At 41.4% G+C, this 8,754-nt stretch overlaps 1 protein-coding gene across 1 annotated transcript in view; it reads right to left on the bottom strand.

Moving 5' to 3' along the window:
* Positions 1 to 8,754, bottom strand: part of sema4c (semaphorin 4C) — a 64,905-nt gene that overhangs the window by 36,524 nt on the left and 19,627 nt on the right. The window lies entirely within an intron of this gene.

Below are 8,754 nucleotides of genomic sequence, written 5' to 3'. Positions count from 1 at the left end.
CTTCTCATGGCGTTTAATACAACAACGCTATGAATTGTGGACGATTCCCTCAGGCAAAGTCTACAGAAATGACTTACGGAAAGTATACATAAAGGGCTCAAAATGTCTACTAGACAGCCCTCATACACATGATGACTTGACAGTGGGACTAAATGCTAAGCCATGACGGACTTAGTGAAAAATCTGTGAGTAAGGACATGGGGATCGGGCCTATGTTTTGTATGTCAACGTATTAATCTTCAGAGTAAGATTAATACGTTGACATAAGAGTTACCACATAAATATAGTGTGATCAAAGTACAAAATGTCCTTCTGAAATGTAAAATACAAGTACATCAAAACTGAGCTTAAGTGCAGTACTTGATGTTGAAGTGTACTTAGTTATTTTTTCCACCACGGTCAAAGCCATGTAACCATACATGTAACTAATGCTTAACAGGACTGAGCATCTGAACATCTGAGACCTGACCATTATTACTTATACATTATTACCTATTGTGTGTCTTGTGCATTTGATGTTTGTCAGACTACACAGTATTCTTTACAAAGTTCCTTTACAACTATAGTGTCACGCAACAATACTGAAATATTATCAAGAGGATGGCAAGTAGGCAAAGTAGGAAGAAAACCTTGACTCTCCGAAAAAAATAATTTGAATTCTTTCATTTATTGTGAATGTAATCTAATGTATTGAACGTCATGGCTTCTTAGAAAGCAGCAGCAGGGACAAAAATGTTCACCTTGATGGATTAGCTATCTCAAGCAAGTTGCGTACGTGTCTGTGCTTGTATGTGATCCCAGATGTGTATGTATGAATGTGCACACCCAAACCAAACTGAGCCAAACCAAGCCGGACCAAACGGAGCTCCCATGTGGCGTGGAGCAGGAGAAGGAGGAGGGGATAAGGGCGAGCAGCCTGTTGCTTCATGGCCGGCTGAAAAGGTCTCGCACCGGGTCTCGCCTCTGTGATCTGCCTCCATCGGCTTTCCAGCGGAGCTCCAGCCTCCCCCTCCCTGCCTGCTATAAATATACCCAGCCTCTGCTTATAGCTTCTAACCGCCGAGCCACTCACACACCAAACTATGATTAAAGGCCTATTTTTGGGAGAGCTTTGAAGCAGCGACAAACAGCGAATGAGAGGCACAGACAGACAGACAGAGGAGGGAGAGACATCGTGCAGCGCCCACACAGACATGCAGATATACTTGAGCATGCATGTAGAGCTCCGTCAGACCTTCATCTGAGCAGGTACCCTCTTTGAAGGAAAAAAAAACAACACAGCACTGCACACGCAAAGACACACACACACACACACACACACACACTCCCACGTGGATGCACAAGCTTTGTCTGCTGAACACACGACAAGTTCACAGGAGAGTCAGATGGAAGACAGAATGAGAGCATGGAGATAGAGAAAGAGAGACAAGACTGGGAAAGATGTACACGATTCTTCTGGCTGGATCTGCAAAAACACCCTGTGCCAATTGTGGGTTGTATTTGGGTTAATATAGATTAAATGCTAGAGTACATTAAGAGTAAATGACATTCAGAGGATTATTCAGACTGCAACACAAGGAATTCATGTGCATAACTCACTCATGACTGATTCAATTCTCTATAAAGAATAAAACTAAGTACATTGATAAATACATAATTAAAGTGCATGTTTTGAGCTGAATAATTACTCCTCTCTACATGGCTTAAATGTGTAAACCCTTGTTTGTTGGTTGTGGAGCATTTGTATTTCCTACACAGTTTTATCATTATTGTTTCTGATTGAATTCAACAGAATTGGAAGAGAGTGAGATGAAGGGATGGGAGAGTGGGAGGAGAGGAAGTGGTAAAAGTGGATTAACACAACAAGTGAACATGCGAGTGCACTGGAGGGGGGTGAAGGGGCGAGATGAAAGCAGGAGAGGAAGGGTGGTGGTGTGTGTGTGTGTGGGGGGGGTGTGAAACAGCCTTGCTCGGTGGGGGGTCGCCATTGCAATCCACAACAAGCAGAACAAATCAAGAGCTGGTTGATGCCACAAGTGAGGCTTTTCCATTCCAGCGTCATGGTCGGGCATGTATGACTGGTACAGTGATGGGCGCCAGCTGCGGAGAGTTAGGCCTTTTTTGTACAATGTTGTGGTGGCGATGACACACACAAAGAGAGAGGGGAGCCTGTGGAGCTGGAGCAGTGCAGCATGGCTCTGCTATAGTCTTGGAATTTGATTCGCTGAAAAATGTACATGCAGTTTTTGGTGGTTCACAACAAGGGTGATTCTTATCCGAGTGAAAAGCTGTTAAGACCATGAAACACTAAACTAGTGATAATACATCCTCATACTATAGAATTTTAGAAGTAGGGCTGCACAATTAATTGAAATATAATTAAAATTGCATCATGGCCAAGTGCAATATCCAAATCACAGGAGTTTGTGTCACAACAGCATTGTTAGCACCATAAGCTTTGTGGTGCTACAGAGACGCCTTGGTTTACAAATCATATTCTCACGTGAGGGAGCATGCTTGTTTAGTACAAGCACCAACAAAAATCACATCATTATCATTTTTAATTAAAAAAAAATCTTTTTCAGTGAAAATGAAATTATATTGTATTGTATCGTATTATATCGTGCAGCCCTATTCATAAGGTAGTAGTCATAAAGTCACTAAAGAGACAATTTAGGTTCAAATCTAGGCAGGGTAGTTGGGCTACAATTATTTCCATAACTGATCCACCTGTCAATCATTTATTGGTTACCAAATCAGGCCTGTACACTGGTATTACACAACGATCAATTTGTGGTTCGATGTAAAAAGGAGAAAATCAGCAAATCCTCGCATTTGAAATGCAGGAACCAGCAAATGTTTGGCATTTTTTCTTGTTAAATGACTTAATAATTTGACTTTCAGAACTGTTGTTGATTATTTTCCTGTCAATCTACTGTTTCATTTATTATAAATATGTAATCAAACTGCATCATTAAGGAAAAAAAAAACAAAAACACATGAAATCTAGGAAATATACTTCACACGTGACAACCAAGCATGCTTGTGTCATGTGATTTTTTTTTGTACGTTAAATGTCAAAAAACAACATGTGCGACACTTAAAATGCTGTTTCACATGTTATAATTCATGTGCTGTTTCATCATGCGACATGTCCAAACAGCATCATACAGTGTGTGAATCCTTTACATGCGATATTGTTGTTTTCACATGTGATGTCTTTTCTGAAGTCAATATGAATTTATCATGTGAAATATCCAGTATTCCTATAGGTGAAATAGGTTTGTTTTCAGGATAGCGATGATGGACAGCGGTGATTGTTAATGCAGTTTCGATAGTGGTAAACCATGGCCCTGGAAGGTGCTTTGGATAAGTGCAGCATTTTCATTTTAATCCATATGCCCACTTGCCCAAACATCAGCTCTGACAAAGTCAGTATGACAACACAGAGCACATCGGGTCCTGACATCTAGTCCCGGCTGTTAATCTTCACTGACCAATCAGGGCAGGGTCAGAGGATGAGTGACACTCAATGCAGATAAAAAGCAGTGATGAATCTCCTTCTTCCATCCCTCCCCCATCTATCCTCCCAGTCACGCACAGCCTCTCTCTGCCTCCTCCTCTGCCTTGCTCTCAACCACTCATTACTGTAATTGGAGGGTTTGGGGAGATACGGCAGAGAGACAGACAGAGGGGAAAAAAAGAAAGGGTTAGAGAGAGAAAGGGAGGGAGGGAGGCAGGGAAGGAGAGAGGTTTCTGGAGGTCAGAGGCCCAGCCCTTTTCCACTCTCCTTCTACTCTGTTTTTTTTTGTCCCACCATCTCTCATTCTATCTTTCTTTTTCTAAATCAAGAGGCATAAATTTGCTTTGGCTTTTCTTTAAAGATGCAGGGCTCATTTACTGCATAAATACTGGCTAGATTTTCAAACACAGCATCAAGTTTCTAAGGGATCTATTTCTCCTACTCTCATCTCTCCTTCTTTCTTTTCTTTCTTTCTTTCTTTGTTCGACCACAGCTGCTGCATTCTGTCATAGTTTTGGCTTACTGGCCTCTGCCGTTGGGCTGGGCTAAGGCGTGTATGTGAGGTTGTGTGTGTGTACGAACGCACCAGGAGAAACCAAAAAAGAGAAAGAGAGAGAAAGAGAGAGAAAAGGGAGTGGGAGAAGACAGTGGTGTTATCAGCTGAAACACTTTCTGTGGTGAGTGGAAATGGGCCAGGTTAAAGGCGTGAAATAGCTTAAAACAACATAATGGATGCTCCAATCGGCTGTGGCCAGTTCATTAAGAAATAGGAGGAAAGAGGACAGAGGAGGTGAGTCACTGAGACGGAGAACAAAAGGAGTTGAAAGGCAGAAAACAAGAGAGAGAAAGGATATAAAATCCCCTCCTCTTGAACTTTTAAAGGATAAGGAAGGTAATTTTTTTCTTTTTTCTTACTGTCAACAAATTCCATGAAAAGAACCAACAATGAATTGATCCCTGCAGATGTGCAGACTCAAGTCCTATGGCTTGCAACTTGGCTGTAACAGAAGGCGAATTCATAAGTAATAGAATTAATTGCTTAACTCAGTACACTTAGGGCTTTAGCTACTGTCTTAGATATATATTGCTTTTACACGATTTATTAATTACCATTATCCATTAGCCATTGTTAAGCAAAAGTTACACAGGCTAGCTTGTGGCTAGAGCTGGGCTGAAACCTTTTCATTTATGAATAATTTAAAAATGATTTCATATCCTCCCCAAGCCCAAAAATGTTTAATCATAAAACCTCCTGACATCATGTATACTTTGAATCAGTTCTGCAGCAGATGATCACATTGTGCGAACAGGAGGGAAAGGTGTGTTTGGCACCAACAGACAGAACAGATGATAGCTGGTATTATCACATTCAAATATAAAAAGACTCTGCTGTTGTCAACAAAAATGAACAGCATAACATAACATAACATAACGTAAGCACGTGGCAAAAAAAACAAACACTTCTAACTGTTTTAGTTAAGAGCAGCGTGAGCGACGAGCTAGCATTACGTAGTTGAACTTTGAAAACATCCAACTAAAGAGCCTTTCAGGCAGTGTGGTAAAAGAGTTCTTGAAACCAAGATTTAGTAGCATAAATTTTAAATAAATTAAAAAAAAAAAATCAATAAACAATCATGCATGTCTGACATTAGCTATTTGTAACTTGAAGATGGCTAGTAGTCAGGTTAGCCTAATGTTGCTAATGTTCTTCGGTAATGATTATTTAGGACTTGAAATACTACGTTTAGAACTTGATGTCGAATTGAGTTTGCAAAAGCCTGATATATCTTACTCCTCTGTGTCATAGAGCTCAGCTGTTTCCATTTACCACACTGTTGCACTGGGTGGCATGTTTCTTAATTGGCATAAATATGGCCAACTTAGTTTATGTTGCGTTAATCCCATGTATGGTCCAGATGCTGTAAATACTTCAAAAGTGTATTAATCTTCAACTGAAAATAGTCCCCAAGAACTGCACTGTTTACTCAGTAACATAAACTACAGTGCCCAGCTGATTTAGGAAACTACTTAAACCATGAATTTATGACCGAGAGAAGAAACAATGAACTTGGGGCTGAGTGTCACAAACAAGGAAGTTAAATCAGAAAGTACTGTAATTTACTACTGATGGATTACCTTGTTGTTCATTTTGGCCTACAATAAAATGAAGACCAAATATAAAGAGGTTAAAATTAAATATATAGAGAATAACATCAGCCTAATCCTAAAAAAGTATGGATGAGAAGACCTTTTGCAAGTAACAATGAATGAGAAACTTGTACAAAATGAACATGAATATGAAATATAATCCACATAAAAGTGAAAAGAAATCAAGACACATGCACCTTGTCAGTAATTAGAATGAGAGAATATGAGATAAAAATGAAAAGTATGTAAATTACAGCACTCATTATGAGCTCTATGAGGGCCATACATAATGTGTGTACATAAAATGTCTCATTAGGAGCCAACAGTGAGTTTTTTTTTCCCTCCATAAATGTGACGAGCGGCTGGTGAGGAATAACAACAGCCTATGATTTAAAATGTCAACACATGACTTTTAAAAAGTAAGAGGAAAAGAAGTGAAAAGATTGAGATAGAAGGAGAGATGCACAGAGAGAGAGAGGATGCTTGTGTTTTTACTTCTGCAACCTCATGTAAGCCTCATGTAATTGTTGGGCGGCGGCGGCGGCAGTGGTGTTGGTGCTGGTGGGGTGTTGTGGGGTGGGGGGAATATTATCTCTTTAGCCATCTCTGCCCCACCATAACCCACCCAACTCACACATACACATACACACACACACACACACACACACACCTACACACCTACACACCTACACACACACACACACACACACACACACACACACACACACACACACACACACACACACACACACACACACACACACACACCCGTCCTGTACTGCCCCAGAGCTCCAAATCCCTCAGACTGCCAACCTAAGCAGTACACACACTGACACACACACATATAAACAAAGGGGATTAGATAGACAGACTCACGGCTACACACACACGCTCTCTCAACACAAATAGGTATAAACACACTCGCCCTCTGTGCCCCCACATTTTCTCTCACTCTTGTTTTTTATTGCCTGTCTTCTTGTCTCTGTCTTGGAAACTTACACTGCATGCAAACAGCAGTTCATGCACACAAACACACACACACACACACACACACACACACACACGTTAATATGGATGCTGTGTGTGTGTCTGTGCAGGGAGATGCTTCCATACAAAATGAAACACAGGGTAAACGGCCTGCAGAGTTTGTCTGTGTGTGTGTGTGTGTTTTCCTTTCTCTGTCATTCGTCTGAAGCTACTTTCTGTCCTTTTAAGGCAGTTAGTGACTGGCCTCTCTCTCCCGGTCGCTCTATGTCTCTCCACCTTTCTCTCCTGCTTGCTTTCTTTCCGTTATGTATCTCCTCTCTCTCTTTTCATTTGGACTCTCCCCTCCAATCCATCCCTCCCTCTTTCTGCAGCTTTGTTTTTCCATTTCGCCTCTTTCATATCTCCTCCTCAGCACTGTAGCAAGAATTCATCCATATAAGTCATTTAACCCAGTATTGAGCCCGAAAATCTCATTTTTCTTTAACCAAGTGGAGAAATCTGTCAACGGGTAAGATAATCCCACTTGTTTCCAATGCAAATCAATTTGCGTCAAGAATCGTTCTGCACTCAAGTACCACACTCAAATCAAGTATGATACAAGTGACGTGATCTGCCTTCTCCTGTGTTTCATGACAAGGCTTTTATTTCTGAGACATTGCTGAAAAACAGTAAGGCTGCACTTGAAGTGAGGGGCGTTATCTTGTCTGTGCAGGCAAATTTATTCAGCCATTTTTCAGAAAAATGCTGAAATGAGATCCTTTTTTGTTCCTGTCATACAACCATATGTGTGCAGCTGTCCCTGTTTGCCCTTTCTGGTGAGTCTTTACCACAACTGAATGCTGGCCAAAGTGCAGCACAGATATGGGCTGCTCTGCTCTGCCAACACCAGCTTCGCATTGTCACACTCGAGCATTTCACCAGGAACTATTGATGCCCTATCGATTGGTTTTTCCCCTCCATTCTCTGTCCTCACATCTCCCCACAACACCAGTGATGCCTGTAGCATGGAGGGATGAGAGGAAGAAGGAGGGCTGTGTGGAAAAAAAGGGAGAAGGGGAGGAGTGGGGGATGGGCGATAGCGGTATGAGAAAGCAGCTTTTGAAATATCCCCGAACACCACCACCATCACGCGCCATTCTCCTAGAGAGTGGCTGAAATCGGAGCTCTTTGTGAAAACGCCATGAGAGCATTTTGGGTTCATGCGATGAGCCGAAGCATACAAAGCAAAAAAGGGGAGGGGAGGGATAAAAGGCAAAAAGAAAGAGGAGGAATAGAACCGAAAGGAGAGATAGATATGGGATGAAAGGTGGGATAGGTGGCACAGAGAGGTGAGAAAATATAGCTTTTCTCCAGATATTTCTTTCCCTCTCTTTATGGTATTTCCATAATCCCCAAGAGAGAGAATACAGCACTTCCCCTTTGAGGGATTAAAAAAAGACTATTTCTCATCTTGCAACAATTGGCATTGTTCAGTGAAGAAAGCAAGGCTTGGCTGGAGAGGAGGGCCGAGATAAATAGTGCAAATTCAGTTGAGCACTAGGATTAGATGGATGCATTGTTTTGCTCAGGGTCAAAGTGGGCCTCTTGAAAAATCAGAAATCATCTACCTCTGAAATAATGGGATATCTTCCCTGATTGCTGTAATGGAACATATTGTTTACTGTTTTTTATCAGATGTCTGACCAGATAAATCACTACCAACAGCTGTCAGCCCATTAAATCTGCCATATAAGGTCATACCACCATTTAAAACAATACATTTCCAAGCAAAATCCAAAATATCCAAGCTGCTGAAATCAGTGGATACGTTGGCAGGGGCTGCATAAATCCACACACGTTTCATGGCAACAACCCATCTTTACAGTGCTGACCTCTGAGGCCATGGATGGAAGAAGCTATTGTAGCTTACTAGGTACAAATGTTTTTTGAGTCAACTCTGTGAACTTAACTGTCCATTAGCAACCAAGCTAATGAGCTTTTTAACACTTGTAGACGGTTTGCAAGCCTAGCAACAACTCGGTAGCCTATAGAGCTCGCAGAGTTGCCAACACTAGCATGTTACAGGCTGGTTAGCGTGTTAGCATTTACCTTGCCAG

This window comes from Seriola dumerili, unplaced genomic scaffold, assembly GCF_002260705.1.
Source record: "Seriola dumerili isolate Sdu_G_001 unplaced genomic scaffold, Sdu_1.0 BDQW01000017.1, whole genome shotgun sequence".
Classification (NCBI taxonomy): Eukaryota; Metazoa; Chordata; class Actinopteri; order Carangiformes; family Carangidae; genus Seriola; species Seriola dumerili.
Note: the sequence above shows the minus strand (reverse complement) of the source record. Positions and strands in the feature narration are given on the sequence as shown.